The following is an 18779-nucleotide window of genomic DNA, read 5'->3' as shown; positions in this document are numbered from 1 at the left end:
AAATTATTGCCCCGAGGAGCCAGTTAACACATTAAGTCTAGTTAATTTTGAAAAATTATTATAACCTGCAATAAATTCCAGGAGAATCAATTTGCAATGAAATAGATCACCATAATGTCTTTTGTCAGTGAGGATTAATTTGCTCATGGCCCCAAGATTGTACTAGGGATTTGAAATGTTCTCCCAATGATTTTTGGATATGCTATTTCTGATATTGGATTTGTATCCGTATCTTTTATTTTACAGACATTTTGGTAGTTTACCTAAATGTAAAGTATAAGGTGAATTAGCATTGGAAAGTATCCTAAAGTTATGAGTGTTATGTTATCTAAATCTGCCTTAAAATCTAGTTTCGATGTTTATATCACTATGTTACTATCTGTAGTCTATATTAATCAGTAGTTCTTTTAGATAGGTAAATTATTAGCAAACATAAGATCAACCATTCGTAGTCTATTAAAGGAAGTATTAGTGTCCAAGATTGTGGATTACTGATGATCACTTGATTTCAACTCAAGGTGAATACAAACAGCCTTTCAAAATTCTCTAACAAATGTATATGGAGAATGAAACTGAATAGGCAATTTTTCTAAATTTCTCCAAAGGAAAGAGAAATGTTCTCCAACAGTTTTTCAGGGGCAGGGCTCCCTTTTACAGCAATACGACTAATAAAAAAATTCCCAATTGGAGTTGTTGCCTTGTGAAGTCTTCTCCCGGGATTTAATTGAACTGTGGGAAATAGCAGGGCTCATCAGGAAAAAAAATGTACAAAGAAAGGCAAGACATTCTCACACTCAGTGACCAACTTACAGTGGGAGGTAAGGTGACAAGAATTATCTTGATTTTTTAGCCACTAATTGCCATTCAATTTAACTTTAAAAATTCTTTCAAAAGAGAAGAGAATATTGAAATTCTAAACTCTTTTCTACTTTGCAATTTTTAAAAATTAAATTGAATAAAAACTAGGAACAAAAAAAAATCAGGACAATTTTTCTACTTACAAGGCAATATTTGGAACTGTAGGAGACAACAGTTTTTTTCCTTTTTTTGTTCTGCATCTGTCTTGTAGCATAGCCTATTTCTAGCAACCCAACACTTCTTTACTTCCATATCCAAACTTTATGGGGTGAATCTTTAACTCATAGTCAGGGTCCATGGCATTAGAGCTGGCAGCCTGTATCACCCATGAATCTAGGGCAAAACACAAATCTAGCCCTTGTTCTTCTTTGAACAAGTCTCCAAAACTCCCTTAAAATAGCACTATTTCACCATTCTCAAGTGACTTAAGCCATTTCATGACATGGGCAACATCCGCACAGAAATCTAAACATTATTGGTCAAGCTATCTGATTTTTAAAGAGATTTTGCAGAAATTTAATTATTGTTTCATATGATATGAATATAATATATTCATTATATTACTACTTAGATTACTACTGATCTAAAGGTTTCTTGATGTAACAAAACCCTGTTCTACAATATCTGTACTGAAAGAACTATTGAAAGAAAAATCTGTAGGTTGGATGAAACCCTAAAATATGCATAGTTTCTGATAAAACAGAAAATATGTCTGGGATGGTGATTGACTGAGGCACAGGGAATTTGTGATCCATTCCCTATTTATGGTTCTTGCTTTTGTTTCAGATTCATGGTTTTTGGTTACTTTCCTCTGCCTAACCCTTTCCAGCTCTTTGGAGGCTTCTTCCTGCACCAAAGGAGCCAACACCCTAGGGTGGACAGCCAATGTAAATAACTTGTTACTTACTTCCGAACGCTTAATGAACATCTCAAATACTACACTGCAGCGATTCCAGGTATGGCATTCTTCCTTGGCAAACCATAACACCTTATTCTCCATATATCACTATCATAGAGCCTTCTAAACTGGTTTAAAAAACATAAGCACAAAACAAAAAAAGGACCTAGTAGTAAAAATATTAGAGTTAAGGCTAACTCATCTTGGGCTTCTAATTAGGTGATTAGTGACCATTTTCACAGCAGTTCCTACTAACTTCCCTAACCCTCTATTCTTCTAACGATGTTATGTGAGCTCATGAGAAGTTTTAAGCTATTTCTCATCACCCCTAATTTCATTCACTATTACACATACATATATAATATAGTTCCCAAAGTTTTAGACTTCTAAAAGTGTTTGTCATCAAGTAGCTGTTGACATAGATTTTCTTCATGATAATCTGCACCAATAGAAAACAATATTTGTAGCTCAGGGTTGAACTGTGGGGTCCTTGTATATAAAAATAAGAGCAAATCCCATTCCTTTCTGACGATGACTGTTACCTAATTTGATAATAAAACATCTGCAGGAAAACAACCAAACCCAAAGATTACCTAGGACTCCACAACATAATATATCCCTGCTTCCAGCGGTTCTAAAAGTGTTACCAAATTGTAACTTTGAATATGACAAAAAGAGAGCAGGATGTCCATTAAAATACATAACTGCAAAGTACCTGTATAGTTTCACTTAAATATTCCTGAAATCAAATCACCTATTTTTACCCAGCTTCATTCACTACTTTTACTCTTAAAAACATTATGGTCCTTGGTCTCTCAAAAGGGAAAAAGATGCTTTGTCCTCAACCATTCCTAACTCCACCTCTGTTCCCCTGTACTAAATAGGACAGAGGAAGTAAATCTGATTTAAACTGCAACCCTAAACCTGAATACTTCTTTCTTGTGCATTAACTGATAGAAATCAAAATCAGAATTAAGTGTCCAATGAAGCGTGCAAACATCCAAATGTGAATTGGATTCACAACTCAGACGCAAACGGCCCAACCTAGAGGGAACAGCGGGGAAAACCTTAACGCGGGTCAAAAAAACATCGAGATGCTGCCACTACGGTGCGACCAATAATAAATAGTAACACAGGCGAAAGTTCGCTCGGACTTTTCTGACCACACCTTGCCGATATCCCTGGAACAGGTGGAAGGCGAAGGACGGTCCTGCCCTCTCGGCGACCGAAACCAGGGGGACCCGGGAGGGAGAAAGTTGAGAGGCGTGGCCCAGGCAAGATCCTCTCGACGCCCGTTAACTTGCCTTTCCGACGCCCATCTCGCGAAGCCCGGAGCCAGGGGAGCCGAACTTGAGGAAGCGACGGTCGTTTCAGTTTGGCATCACAACAGGAACACCCGGGGTTGGGGGTCTCCGGGCGCGCTCTCCCTTTCCTGGCGCCCGTGGAGCGTGCCGCCCGCCGAAAAAAGGCGCGCAAGGGGCTTCGGGGGAACGTTCTGAGCACCGAGACTGGCCCGGTTTTGGCTAGAAGCGAGAACGAGCAGACGCGCGGCCAAGTTTCCCCACCGGGCTTCCAGTCCCACGAGGCTCACCCGTTTCCAAGCAGGGGAAACTCGAGATTTCTCAAGCCGGTCGAGCTTTCCCAAATTTAAAGAGAACTGAGAAGAAGTCTTCAGCCGGTGTTTCTCAACCTCAGCAACCCATAAGATGTGTGGGCTGCTGGAGCATTCTGGGAGTTGAAGCCCACACATTTTAAAGTTCAAGAGGTTGGACAACACTGCCTTAAGCATCTAGCCAGGCATTTATTTTGCTGACACATTCGCCTACCAGAGACACACACAGACACACACACACACCATTTATTTACGACCACAATTGAGCCCAAAATTTATATTACTAAGTGAGAAATTTGTTAAGTGAATGTTCTTGCCACTTTTGTTGAATGACTCACTGCAGCTGTTTAAACCAGTAACCTGGTTGTTAAGTGAATCTGGTTTTCCCATTGACTTTGCTTGTTAGAAGGTTGCAGAAGGTGATCACATGACCCAGGGACATAGCAGCGGTCATAAATGTGAGTCGGTTATCAAGCATCCGAATGTAAATCATGTGACCATGGGGATGCCGCAACAGTCGTAAGTCTGAAAAATGGACATAAACCACTTCTTAGTGCTTCAAACAGTCACTAAGTGAACTGTTGTAAGTTGAGGACTACCTGTATTGCCATTCAGTAAAAAGAAGCCAACCCAAACGTCACATTTTTGTGAAGCTACCTTCTGTCACTTTCAGCAGTGAGTGAGGAGCACAAGAGGCCAGTTTTCAAAATTGTGTGGTAGACACCACACCTCTCATAAATTAATATGGCAGGCGCACCCCCATCTTACTTGGCTGGCGTCCAGGCAAGAGAGATTAAAAAAAAAAAGACTGGTTAAGTCTTAGCCATTTTGAGTTTTTCAGCCAAGGATAGTAAAAAGCAAAACATTTATCATACTTGATCCAGGGACTGCCCAATTCCAGACAGGACTTAGGACAACCCAGCCCCTATAGTAAAGGTAAAGGTTCCCCTGCACATGCGTGCTAGTCGTTTCCAACTCTAGGGGCCAGTGCTCATCTCCATTTCAAAGCTGAAGAGCCAGCGCTTGTCCGAGGACGTCTCCATGGTCATGTGGCTGGCATGACTAGACGCCAAAGGCGCACGGAACGCTGTTACCTTCCCACTGTAGTGGTCCCTATTTTTTTACTTGCATTTTTACGTGCTTTCGAACTGCTAGGTTGGCAGAACCTGGGACGAGTAACAGGCGCTCACTCTGTTACGCGGCACTTGGGATTCGACTCACCAAACTGCCAACCATCTGATCGACAAGCTCAGCGTCCTAACCCACTGAGCCACAACGTCCCTTGCCCCTCTAGTACAGTGTGTTAAACTGCAGATCTTAATGGATCTGCAGTTTAGCAGCAAAAGAGATAAAGTAATCCTGAATGAAATTGGCATTAGCAGGATTACAACATACAGGTAACTTAGTTTAATCTCTTTAAAGTCATTTGGATTATTAACAGATCATACGGCTTACAAAATAATGATTATTCACTCTCCATTGTTGATGAGACTCGTATATTCCTTGCTACTCTGCCAAGTTACATCGTGAAGTGAAGTCAGACAGCAAATCATTTTTCTCTGTACACTTTCTTTTGCCAGTGATTCATAAAACCGGGTTGATACCTGTTGGTCCTTTTGTTCCCACCTTTAAAGTACAACTAAATTACTTAATGTATAAAAACCAAAATAATTTAAATTTTCTCAATCATGACAGAGAAAAAGGGATTCCCTTTTATTTTTGCTAACATCCTTGAATAGAACAAGTGAGTTACTTTTATGCCTGTAAAATAAAACAATTACTGGAATGATTAGCTACGTAAGCCAGTGTCCCTTCCTGACACTATGCAAAGAAATATAAAAAAGAAAAAAAAGACAAATCCCTACTCAGAGAAGTTTATAATGTAAACTTAAAGGAGGGAGGGAGGGAAGAAAGGAAGGAAAGAGGGAGGAAGGAGAGAGAGGGGGGAGGGAGGGAAGAAAGGAAGGAAAGAGGGAGGAAGGAGAGAGTGGGGAGGGAGGGAGGGAGAAAGAGCGGGGAGGGAGAGAGGGAGGTGGGGTAGATTTAATAGGGAAAAAAGGTTAGGCTTCTAATGAAGTCTTAACCCCATTTCTTATTTGCTGTCACTGAGCTAAAGCAACTCACAGTGATCATTTCTAAAAACCAACACAGAATATAAGATAATAGTGTTGTAAAAGACCTTGAAGTTCTTCTAGTCCAAGATCCTATCCAGGGGTGTCAAACTGCCGCCCCGCGGGCTGGATGCGTCACGTAAAACCGCGCCCACCCCATTGCTGGCAATGGGAAAAAAGTCGTGATACGTCGCAACACGTCATGTGAGGTTGCAAGTTTGACACCCGTGCCCTATACCATTCCAGACAAAAATGGCTGTCCATCTTTTTTTGAAAACATCTAATGATGAAGCACCCACAACTTCCAGAGTAAACCATTCCATTGATTAATTGTGCTTACTATTAGGAAATTTATCCTTAGTTCTAGATTGGATTGCTTTTTGATAATATTCCATTCTTTATTTCTTGTCCTGCCCTCAGGTGCTTTAGAATAGATCAACCCATTCTTCTCTGTAACAGCCCCTCAAGTTCTATTAAACTACTATCTTATTACCCTTAGTCCTTTTCTTTGTTAGAACAGACATAGCTAGTTCCGGCAATTGTTCATTGTATGGTTTAGCCTCCAGACCCCTTATCATCTTTCTTGCATTTCTCTGCATACTTTCTAGAGTCTCAACATCTTTTTTGTATCGTGGTGACCAGAACTAGATGGTGAAAAAGTCAATGAAGCCCCCATTGTTCCCCTAGTTTATGCATGGTATAAAAGGGTTAAACATTAAGATACTGTATAGATATCATGCATCTGTATGTTATGCTCACAAGGGATGAGAACTAAAAATCTAAAGCACAGTTCTCATATAGAAAGATTATGTCTGAAAAAGGATTTGGAGGAGATTGTTGGAGATTTCAGTTCAGCAGGAGCCATGAGAGAGTATGTGCTCCTGAGCAACTACAGAGGGCTAAAAGAATACCAAGTATTTATTTATTTATAAAATTTATTGGCTCCCCATTTAACCTCAAGGTAACTCTGGCCAGCTTACAATCATAAAAAATAAACATTGTGTAAACTAATAACATAAATAATGCAAAAGCAAACACTGCAGCCCAATTAAAGATGGGGAGGAAGGAAGCAGGATGGGTGAGAAGTGGGATCTGCTCTTCATCAATCAACCACCCCCATTGTGATGGTGCCCTATTGGAGCCCCAAGCTAACTGGCAGAGCCAGGTCTTTAGGCTCTTCCAGAAGTTTGAGAAGGTTGGAGCCAACCTTACTCGGGGCAAAGGGGTAAGATGTTCCAAAGGGCAGGTCTCTTTTTAAAAAGGCCATGATATTTCATAATACAGTATGTCATTCAAAGAAACTGTTAGGGTGCAAAATGAAGACATAACCCAGGCATTCATTATATATGAAGTAAAAAGTAGATTTGTTAAGAAATGTATAGATTGGATACCCAGGACATCTTGAAGATATGGTAAGATAAGAGAAACAGGAAGTTCCCTGGTCTCCTAATCAAAGATTTATTTTACTACCAATAGGCCAGGTAAGAGAGAGGGGCACAGGAATTCTACAGAGGACTTTTCCCTTAACTTTTGCTGTTTGTAAAAGAGTCCTAGGGACCAAGGGGCTTGTAGGTGTAAAGAGACTGGTGTGTTCTGGGAAAGTATTCTAGGCCAGAGGTCCCCAATATTTTGGGCACCAGGGACCGGTTCTGTGGAGAAAGGTTTTTCCACGAACTGGCAGGTGTGTGGTTTTGTGTGCTGCCGGCATCCCACGGATGGGGCTTTGCTTGTTTCTAATCTCATGGTTTTCTTCATTGTCCTGCTCAAAATCTGTCCCAAAGTTCTCTGACTTCTTAATTGGAGACAGTACTCAAGGTGTAGTCTAGTAGAGTGCAATAATTACTTCTTTGAGTTGTAAATCTCACTTCTGATGTTAGCTAAATTTTCTTTGGGGGTTTTTTGAGCTACTTACAATTCCAACTTCTTTTCTTCAAGAATATTACCAAAGCAGATATCCCCTATCCTAACCGTATGCATCTCATTTTCAAGAATATTATCAAAGTAGATATCCCCTGTCATAACCGTATGCATCTCATTTCTGTTTTCCAAATGAAGAAATCTGCACTAATCTCTGCTAAATGCTAATCTATTGTTTTCAGTTCATTTCTTCATGCTGTGAGAATCATTCTGAATGTTACTTGTTTTCCACCCAGTTTTAAATATTCAGTAAATTTGATGTGCATTTGGTCCACATCTTCTTCCAAACCATTAATGAAAATATTGAAGAATATGAGACCCAAGACAGAGTTTTGGGCTGCCACCATTAAAAACTTTTCTCCAGTGTAAAAGGAGTTCTTGTTTATTCTGTTTTTTCAAATCTGCTATATATCAATTTAATTCTTATGCAATCCAGTCCATATGAAGCTTAATACTTCTGCCTAATTCTTTTTAAATAACTCCCCTGAGTTGCTCAATCAGTAAACATTTTTTTTAACTGGCTGAGTAATTTCTATAACTTTCTGGTCAATTAGCAAATCACTATGGAATTTTCTTGATGTTCTGATTTTTTATTTATTTATTTATTGACCAAAAAAATCTTGCTGTAGACACTCATACTTCATTGACCAAGCAACAAATTAAATTAATTAATTAAATTATTTTTTACCTATACTTTTAGTTGCATTTAATTAATTTAATTGAGAGGCCACTGGCTGTAAAAATGGGGACTTCTTCACTGCATGTATAACATTAGTACTACGATAGCAAGACACAGAAGTATACATCACATTATAGCTCTAACAATCCAATAATATGGAATCTTTGCATTTTTAATGCATCATGATATTCAGTGTCAACCAGATTCAGAAGTATGTATAGAATGCCCATGTACATTCAAAGTTAAAAACAACAACAACAAGGAGCCTTTGTGCATCATTGACAATACTTGACAATATGTATACCTTTGCATTACTTGGCTGCAGTTTTTTGTTTTTTTAAAATAGCCCAATGCATGCTCAAACCACCTAAGCACACCCATGAACCTTATATTTTGGAATCACTGTTTTGAAGTGATAACTCAGGGTGCCTGATGCAGTGGGATTGTAAGGACCTACCTCTGCTAAGCCTCCCAAGAAAGCAGAACTCTTTAAACAGACATTGTCTCAAAAGGAATTTTTATTAGGGCCTAGTGACAGCAGGGAATCAAGGCGTAATCTGAGAGATAAACCTGCGAAGCAATATATTAAAAGCAACATTCAATACTCCTCCCTTCAGAGTCTCGGTGTTCGTTTGAAACCCAGCCAATCCACTGGTGGCATCATGTTTTGGTAACTGGTCGTTTTGGCGGGCTCCTCAAGGTCTTTCTCACTTTCTATTTCTCCTGGCTCCAAGTGCAAGCAGTCTCTTAGATAAGGGAGAGACATTCCATTCCCTGGGAGAAGGGCATCCTGCAGACAGTGCAAGCAATCCCAAAAGCTCCCCCCTCCCAACAGAATGGCAAGCCACAAAGAAAGGCTTCAGAAAAGGGGAAATAGGCATAGGGTTAAAATACATTGGTTTGGGGACCTGACTTTCTTTTGTCTGATCTGAGCATAACTGTTTCTTACCTCTTTACCAGTTTTACACTACCCACAAAGTCTAATGCTATTACTGCAGAGACTTCAGTGGTCCCTGTGATTTGCTGGGCAAGCTTGAAAGAGTTTGAAAAAAAGCAACTCTCTCACAATGCAGCTCATTGCTCTCTTTGAAACAGTCCAAAACCCTTGAAACAGCACACAAGATAGCCAAATTTTGTTTTCCAAAACACACATTTTGTTTCCTACTTCTAAAAATTGGTTAGCTGATTTGAACAAAGTGCCAGTGTTGTAAAGATTTTCTTTATAAGAGGCTGACATGGTCAATTTATAATTTCTTTCTCACAGGTTTTGCCATTTCTCTAAATCTATATTGTGTCCAAAGTTCTTTGCCCATGTTAATCATTGTTTCTTTTACTTGTTCATCTTCCATTTTCAAATTTAATAAAAAGTTATACATTTTCTTAATTAATTTTTCATCAGAGGTTAATAATATCTGATGAAGCAAAATCCACTCTTTATAAAATCCATACACTTTAACATCTTTATCATATCTCGCTTTCATTTGTAAATGTGACCACCATAATAGATCAATACCCTGATTTTGCACAAAGTGCCAGTGTTGTATATCTCTCTGCTTCCATGGCTCCGTGCCTTTTCTCCCCCCTCAAGTCAAAATTTCCGGCAACTACAATGACTAGTCCTGGCAGTTTTCCTGGCAGCATTTTTTAGACGGATTTACTATTGCCAGATTCCTATGGCTAAAGGATAAGTGACTCAAGCCATTCAGCTGGTTCTGTGCCTAAGATAGGGCAAGAAGTTATAGTCTCCAGGTTTCTAGCTTGGGGGCCTTTCACTAGTACAGGTAGTCCTCGACTGACGACCACGATTGAGCCCAACATTTATGTTGCTAAGTGAGACATTTGTTAAGTGAGCTTTGCCCCATTTTACAAGCCTTCTTGCCACTGTTGTTAAGTGAATCACTGTTAAGTTAGTAACATGGCTGTTAAGTGAATCTGACTTCCCCACTGACTTTGCTTGCCAGAAAGTCACAAAGGATTATCACATCATCCCCAGACGCTGTAACTGTCATATATGTGAACCAGTTGCCAAGAATCTCATTTTAATCACATGACCATGGGAAAGCTGCAACAGTTAGAAGTGTGAAAAACGATCATAACTCATTTCTTTCAGGGATGTCATAACTTTGAAAGGTCACTAAATGTCGTAAGTCGAGGACTTTAGAAACTGGCTCACTTCCATCCCCATGCCTAATTTAAATTTTACTTTATATTTTTTAAAATTATTCTGTGTTGTTTTAACAGCACATTCATGTTCCTGATATCTGTTCTATGAATGCCCCTGGGTCTCCACAGCTCTCAGACTCATTCATAGAAAATTTAACAAAAATGGTTGTAGCCCAGTGCTTTGTTTGAAAACACATCCTTGTGCTCAGAGACATATTTCTAAATGTATTTACTAATCAGAAGAATAGGCAGTATGCCAGGGGAAAGAACAATTAGGTAAAGTTACTGTTCTTTGCTCTTGTTTAAACTCAAGCATACATAGAAAGTGTGAAAATGGCATTGTATACAGCATGAGTGTCAAGAAGTCAATGTAACAAAATACACTATCACATATTGTGTAACTATACTTGAAATGACGAACCCCTGAATCCACAACTTTGTGTTGCTTGAAGCCCTATTCCTTTGACTACCCAATAGCAAAGCACTTATTTTTAGCTGAACTAGTTTTATTAAAAACAAAAATGTTAAAACAGGTGCATTAATTCTCTGCTTAGCTAGATATTGGCATATTAATTTTTTAAAATCCTTCCTCCATACAGCTACCCCAGAAGGTTCCCCTACTCAAGAACAAAAGCACCATAAGATGCCTGGAAAAAATGTCACCATTGCCACAAAAAAATGTGTCTCTATTATAAATGGTGATGATGAGCACTATTGACGCAGTGCATTATCGATTGATTTATAACCTTCTGCAAAGGGTTGAAATACTGCATGATAGGAATACCACACATTTTGAGCTTAACATTTTCAAGTATTTATGAAACAGCACAGTGGCTAAGAATTAGATTAGTGGTGGAATTCCTTCTTCTGCATCCATAGAAGCAACGTGTGATGTGATTCCAAACAGCTTTCTATTGAGTGTTCTAAAGACACTAGGTTTATTTCTAGATAAACATTGTATGGGAATGCCCTGTGAGAATGGCTACGTAGAAACGTATTTTATCTCACTGTGAGCAATTTCAAAGATTTGAACAAAGAGGAGAGGAAGCACAAACACCCACTGTCTGCAATGTTTTGTCATGTTCTAAGTTCCATATTAGAAGGGACGCGGTGGCTCAGTGGGTTAGGACGCTGAACTTGTCGATCGGAAGGTCGGCAGTTTGGCGGGTCGAATCCCGAGTGCCTGCGTAGCAGAGTGAGCGCCTGTTACTCGTCCCAGCTTCTGCCCACCTAGCAGTTCGAAAGCACGTAAAAATGCAAGTAGAAAAATAGGGACCACTGCGGTGGGAAGGTAACAGTGTTCCATGCGCCTTTGGTGTCTAGTCATGCCGGCCACATGACCACGGAGACGTCCTCGGACAAGCGCTGGCTCTTCGGCTATGAAACGGAGATGAGCACCGGCCCCTAGAGTCGGAAACGACTAGCATGCATGTGCGGGGGAACCTTTACCTTTACCTTAAGTTCCATATTATACATGAAAAGGATTGGGATAGAACATATATATGGGCAAGTGCAGGAAAGAGATGTGCTAAATTGCCAAGCATAAGTAAAAGAAGCAGAACTCTGCCCTTTGTTACTTAGAAAGTGAAAACTATTAAATGTATAAAAAGATACAGCCAAGCAGTGTGGAGTGATCATAATAACCAGCAAAATTTTAATTGAGATTAATATGGATAGTTCAGATTCAATTAATATGCTCCTCTCCTATACAGAAAAAATTTAATTGTGTCCTGGACCTCAGTCTCGCTGAAGATCCTGGGAATGAACCAATGATCAGAAAGGCTTGTACGGAAGAAAGCTGTTATTCTGGAAAAAAATATGATCACCAAATAAATCATGACCCTCAGACATTTGTAAGTTTATTCATGATTTTTGCTTCAAGGAATCTTTTTTGGAAAATCTTCATTTCTTCATTAATTGCTGCTCTTTCTTATAGGCTTCCTGCAAAGACACTATCTATGCCATTCTAAAGTCTTATCTAACAGATATCCAGAATTGTAATTTTCCAGATCTTTTGAATGCTGTGAACGACATAATGCGGGTATGCTTTTATAACGTTATCCCAAATATTGGAGTGTTGTCATGTAGGCAAGAATGTTTTGATAAATTAGTATTTAAGTAACTGTGTTCATGCAAGGGGGTGGTTAAAATTGCTTTAAGTATACAAAGCTAAATTCTGATAACTAGTATTTATAAGAGGGGCTAAAAAAAATCCCGATAGGATTCTGTCCTAAGAAACAGTTGCTAGCCAATAATAGCAGAACTGGATAAATGAATCCATGATCATAAAACAATTGCCTATGTTCCAGCTGGTACAGTTGCATTGAAAGGACCTGTCTTTTGGCAAAGTATTGGGTTGACTTCAGGGAAATCATGTGTTTGTATAAAATAAAATTGTTATTTCCCTGGCCCTTACCTCATATTTCTATAGGCAAATACAGAGTCTTTTCAACCTTAGGCCCCTGTGATGGCCTCTAGAACTGGGAAGTGATCCAGATTCAAAGAAGGAAATATGATCCAGGGTTCACATGACTACTTCTGCATGCTTCAAAAGACCCTTTTCCTTTCAAATTTGGATTGCTGGGCCACCCTAATCTCCTATATCATAGAGACAAGCAACTTGTGGCCACGGATTTGCATAGAAGTCTTAATCTACTTTCAAAAGAAATCAGTTGACCTTTTTGGAAAGAGTCATCCCTTGCTTCCCCAGGCAGGCAGGGAAAAAAAGGAAGTGAAAGAGTGCAGAATATATGTAGCTCAGTATTGAACTGTTGCATGAAGCAAGTTCAGAGAAGAACAAGAGCTGAACAAAAAGAAGAGGGATGGCTGAGAAAAAGAAAGAGCACCGCTCATCTTTAAGTTCAGTTTCACCTTCAGCTACTTCGGCCCCCAAGAGGGGGCTAGAGAAAACTAACCTAAACAAAAACATCAAAGTTATCTCTCCCTAAAGCTTACTTACTTGTACAGAATGCATTCAACAGTATGTGAATGTGAAACCATGGTAATACTGTTTTAAAGAGGGCTTCTATAGGTAGTCCTCGACTTACGACTACAATTGGGCCCAAGACTTTTGTTGCTAAGCAAGACAGTTGTTGAGTGAATTTTCTCCCGCTTTATGATCTTTCTTGCTACAGTTATCCCAAAGATGCTTTTTCACGAGGCAAGTGGACTTTCTTGTTTTTCTTTGAAGACGTTTCGCTTCTCATCTTGAGCGAAACATCTACCAAGAAAAACAAGAAAGTCCACTTGCCTTGTGAAAAAGCATCTTTGGGATAACTATGACCTGGAGGACTGAGAATCTCCATAGACATCTTGCTACAGTGGTTAAGTAAATCACCAGTTGTAAATCAGTGGTTAAGTAAATCACAATTCTTAAGTGAATCAGTTGATTTCCCCATTGACTTTGCTTGTCAGATGATCACAAAAGATGATCACATGATCCCAGGACAGACACTGCAACCATCATAAATATGCACCAGTTGCTAAACATCTGAATTTTGGTCACGTGATCCCAGGGATGCTGCAATGATGAAAAATAATCATAAGTATGAAGAATAATAATAAGACATTTTTTCAGTGTCATTAGAACTTCAAATGGTCACTAAATGGTTGTAAGTCGAGGACGACCTGTAACTGATTAGTTTCAATATTTGGCATTAATCTTTTCTTTTTTTGTTATGCATCTTTTTCAGGCTTTGAATGACAATCACACCCAAGTTCAACCTCTGTTCTCATCTCAGACTCCTTTAATTGAGAATTATGAAGTGCAAATGAAGCAATGCAGTACTTTGCTAATTTTGCAACAGCTCTCTCAAACCATCCATAGGAGTTTAACATACCTCATAAGCCTCAAGAAATGATAACTAAAGGAAGAGAATTTAAATTATGTGGAAAGAATTATTGATCCTAAAACACTTTAAATTACCTATGAAAGAGAGAAAAATCAAGCACAATCTTTCTCAACTTTATCCCTTGACATAAGATTAGTAATATAAAATAAAACTGCTAAGCTTGTAAGCCGCCCTGAGTCTTCGGAGAAGGGCGGGATATAAATGGAATTAAATATATATATATATATATATATATATATATATATATATATATATATATATATATATATATATATATAAACAGATAATTCCACACTGTAGCATGCCCTGAGCAAATCACAGGAGTAAAATTCATGAAACCAAGTAGCCTATGAGGCGTTCTCATCTAACACCAATTTGGCAGTGCCATATAGATGGAATAATGGTTGCAAGGAAAGCTAGATCCCATCTTTTCTCTTAGAAACTGGCAACACCAACCATAGAGAATTAATACAGAGGATTCAATGGGTGCCATGCACAATTTTTTCCCCTCTCTGCTAATCATTTTTTAACAAATATCAACTTGTGCCTTTCATAAAGTTTTTTTTCAAGTAAGGAAATTGGATCTGTAATAGATTTATGCTAATCCCAATGTCAAGTGATAAATTATTTCATGATACTGGCTAATTATAAGCAAATAATTTATATGTAATATATAAATACCTTCTAAATTAATTTTTATTTATAATCTAAATTATAGTTATAGTGTGGTTTGTTCATTGCTAAATAATAAATATAATAAAAGACACATCCATATAAGATTTAAAAGATGCTTAGTTTGTTTGTTTGTTTGTTTATATCCTGCCTTTGTTATGTTTATTTTCTCAGACTCATTGATTTTTGTACCAGATACGTGCAACTTTCTAATGGCCAAGAGCCATATTTAACATTTGGGGTGAGGTAGGAGATTGCAGGGGGTGGGAACATTGGTGCAAATGTATATTGCACATGTGAGAACAATTAGGATTTCTAAGATTGCTTTTCAGAAGCAAGCATGCTGCAGACCATTAGATGGCAGCAAACAGATTCATAAAAGCTACAAATGATTCTCTGCTGCTATCTATTGGTCACCTGGATTTTTGCAGCTCAGATCTGGTACCCCAACAGTTATATGCTTTTTTTAATTTAAAGTAAAATAAATAAAATTATCATCTAAAAAGGACTTCCTTAAGACACAGATTTAAAGTTCTTAACCAGCTCTACCACTACAAATGTGCAAGAGTCAAAACTGCAAACATTCAGTGGCAAGAGAAGAGGAAAATATTTTATACATTCTAGAAACATCCTTTCCTTTAGGGTTTATTTTATTTTGCTAACATTTGCATTTAATTAGATATCCTTCATAATTCTTATTTGACATGGTTCTTCAGTTACTTTGCTTTGAAAACTATAATTTAGTTGTTGGCATCTCCATCAATTTATTCAGTGATGACTGAATTTTAAAAAATTGTTCACTTTAACCCACAATTCATTATTTTTTCTTTATTTAATTTGTCACTTCATTAGCCCATTTTTGTTCCATGCATTTCTGATTAGATTTCAAGGCAATTAATTTTTATCACTTCATCATTTTGTGCTCCATATATTTGAATGGCTAAATAAAACTTTTAAAAAACAGGAAAAAGAAGGTAATCTTCTCAAAATTCATATCAATACCTATAACAGAAGTATGATTATAAAATTCACATACACCATACTTCTTTAGACTTCATAAAAGGGCAAATTGTGGACAATTAAATAAGACACCAGTCCCCTCTAATTTTATTTGACTATTTATATCCCACCTTCATTATTTTTACAAATAACTCAAGGTAGTGAACATATCCAACATACCTTCTTCCTCCCATTTTCCCACGACGGCCCTTGAGAGGTGAGTTGGACTGAGAGTGAGTGACTGGTGCAAAATCACTCAGCTGGCTTTCATGGCTCAGACCCAGTCTTTTGCTTTCTGGCCTTATAATTTGGATTAAAAGTTTCTTCTACTCCCATTTTTCTCTTTCTTTTTACATTTCCACTGTTTTTTATTTAACTTCTGCTTTATTTTTCCTTATTGGTGTCATTTATCATGGGGCAGGGTTGTTTCTAATTACAGTGTTTTTTAAGTGGATATGGGATGCTTTTTTTTTTTTATTCCATTTATATCCCGCCCTTCTCCGATGACTCAGGGCGGCTTACAAGCTTAGCAGTAGCCTTCATTCTATGTATATGCCTGCTTATTAGGGCTTTCACACACACACCCCAAGCGGCATTATTACAAAGTCATCTTATTGCCCCCAACAATCTGGGTCCTCATTTTACCTACCTCGGAAGTATGGAAGGCTGAGTCAACCTTGAGCCTGGTGGGATGCGAACCTGCACTAATTGCAGGCAGCTAGTGTTACTTAAGGAGGCATTAGCCCACTGCGCCACCAAGGCTCTTTTGTGAAGGAAGGATATAAACAGAATGAACTACACAGAGAAACCATTATACTGCACTCACTTCTGCTCAAGGAATTTGTGGTACTTCCAATTCAGCTCTGGTAGCTACTGTAGGTTGGGAATGTCCTATGTAGTCACTAAAACATCCTTAAAAAGGAACATGGTTTGCCAAGTAACTATACATGTAGTAGACCTAGTAACATCCATGGAGAAGAGGGGTGGACTGAACAGGCAAGATGGTGGTCACAGCACTGTGAACTAAAGTCCTCTCTTTTGTACATCCATGGGATCTTCCCAGTTTGATTGCCCCTGTGGATGCCATTGGATATATATCTATGGAGATTCTCAATCATCCAGGTCATGGTTATCCCAAGGATGTTTTTCCAAAAGGCAACTGTACTTTCTCGGTGTTTACTTTGAAAAAGTTTCACTTCTTATCCAAGAAGCTTCTTCAGTTCTAACTGATTGGTGGGGGATGGAGGGATTTATATTCTTTGTTTAAAATTGAAAAGCCCTCCCTCAGCAGAGCGGGAGGGATACCACACCACCTGTCTCCTGTTTAAAACACAGTCCTTTCAGAAGTCCCAAGAAAGTTCCACACCCATTTATATTCTGATCCAGGTGACTCCTGAATAAACCTCAAGTGGCCCTAATGACAGTCAAGGAGCTAACAACCAACCCTCAGAGTGCTAATGACCAGATGACTGCAAAGAATATAAATCCTTCCATTCCCTCGGGTCAGTTAGAAGTGAAGAAGCTTTTTGGACGATAAGTGACACATTTTCAAAGAAAATACCAAGAAAATATAGTTGTCCTTTGGGGAAAAAACATCTTCTATTGAATAGACCAACATATGCTGCAATTAATGCTTCTCCACTAGACATCTTGGAGGTGTTTGGGGTGCTAGGACCCTTTGAGTATCTTAGAATAGACTGCTTTCTGAAATGCGGATAGCTAGAAGGGCTTTAACATTAAAAGAGTAAAACACAAGATTAGGATTAAACCTTATCCCCAATAATAAAGTAACCCCTTTATTATCTCCAATAATAGCACAATCCCTGTCCAGGAAGGAAAACATAGGAAACCCAATGTTGCCCTTGTGATATAAATATCATAAAAATCACAGCCCATGTTCTTCTATATTGCAAGTTCTACAGAGATTTACGCCACCGGTTTATTTAAATTTCAGAGGCACTCTGATAGCTTTTAGTTATCTGTTAAATAATCAAGATAAAAGAAGCAACATTTTATTACATTATGCGTAAGCTTTGCCCACAAATGGTTGCTAATGGTTCTTGTTATTTAGGAGATAGTTTTGTGTCGTTCCTTTTATTGATTGTACTTTTATTGGTCAATAATCAAAATAAAGTTATGCTTGTCTTCAAATAAGCTCCAAAGTGCTATAATGAGAAATTCCAAAAAAAATTCTGAAACATCCAGAAAACAAGAAAGAAAGAGAAGTTTCATTGTTAGGGAAAGAAAGCTTTTGAGAAACTGCAAAACATAGTTGGCCTAGCATCAATGACTATTTAGACTGCTTCAGTATAAATAAGACTGCACACTGGCATGTACATGTATTTAATTTTAATGAATTATAAAAAAAATACAAAATACAATCTATTTAAACCAACATATCATTAATTTCCTTCTATCACAAGAAACATTTATGGACCAGTATATACATTCTATCTAGTTCTGAAATTAAATCTAATGCTACATTAAAAAGATTTTTTTTAAAAAAATCTGAGGTATCTTATGTAATTTGATGCATTTTACGTGGCAAAATATCCTTTTGTGATTACAAGATTAATTTTTAGGGCCAAAGTTTCATTGAGAAGTGGATTTGCTACATTTCTGGGGATGAAAAATTATATCATCAAATGTATCCACCAATACAGAGAAACTTTTAGAAAAATATACTTAAGTAAATAGCAATTCAATACATATAATTCTGCAAAAGTATTTGTAAAATGCTTTTGGATTATGGAGTGCAAAATTGTGCACTTTCAAAAAGATTTTAGTCCTCATTTTCATTCAGACATTCCTAGGGTTTCCAACATGATGCTCTAGGCCACGTTCTGGAATTCCTGATTTTTGTCGAAAATGTTAAAACATGACAAAAGCGAATTGGCATGATAGAAAATGTCCCACAATGTTTTTATATCCAAAGTAACTTATAATAGTGCTGTGGAAAGAGTTAAGATCACTGTATCTAGACTGCAAAAATCCATCCAATCAGTAGATGTCAGCAAAG

Source organism: Vipera ursinii, assembly GCF_947247035.1.
Source record: "Vipera ursinii genome assembly, chromosome: 5".
NCBI classification, from domain to species: Eukaryota; Metazoa; Chordata; class Lepidosauria; order Squamata; family Viperidae; genus Vipera; species Vipera ursinii.
The sequence above is the reverse complement of the archived record's forward strand: the minus strand, read 5'-3'. Positions refer to the sequence as shown.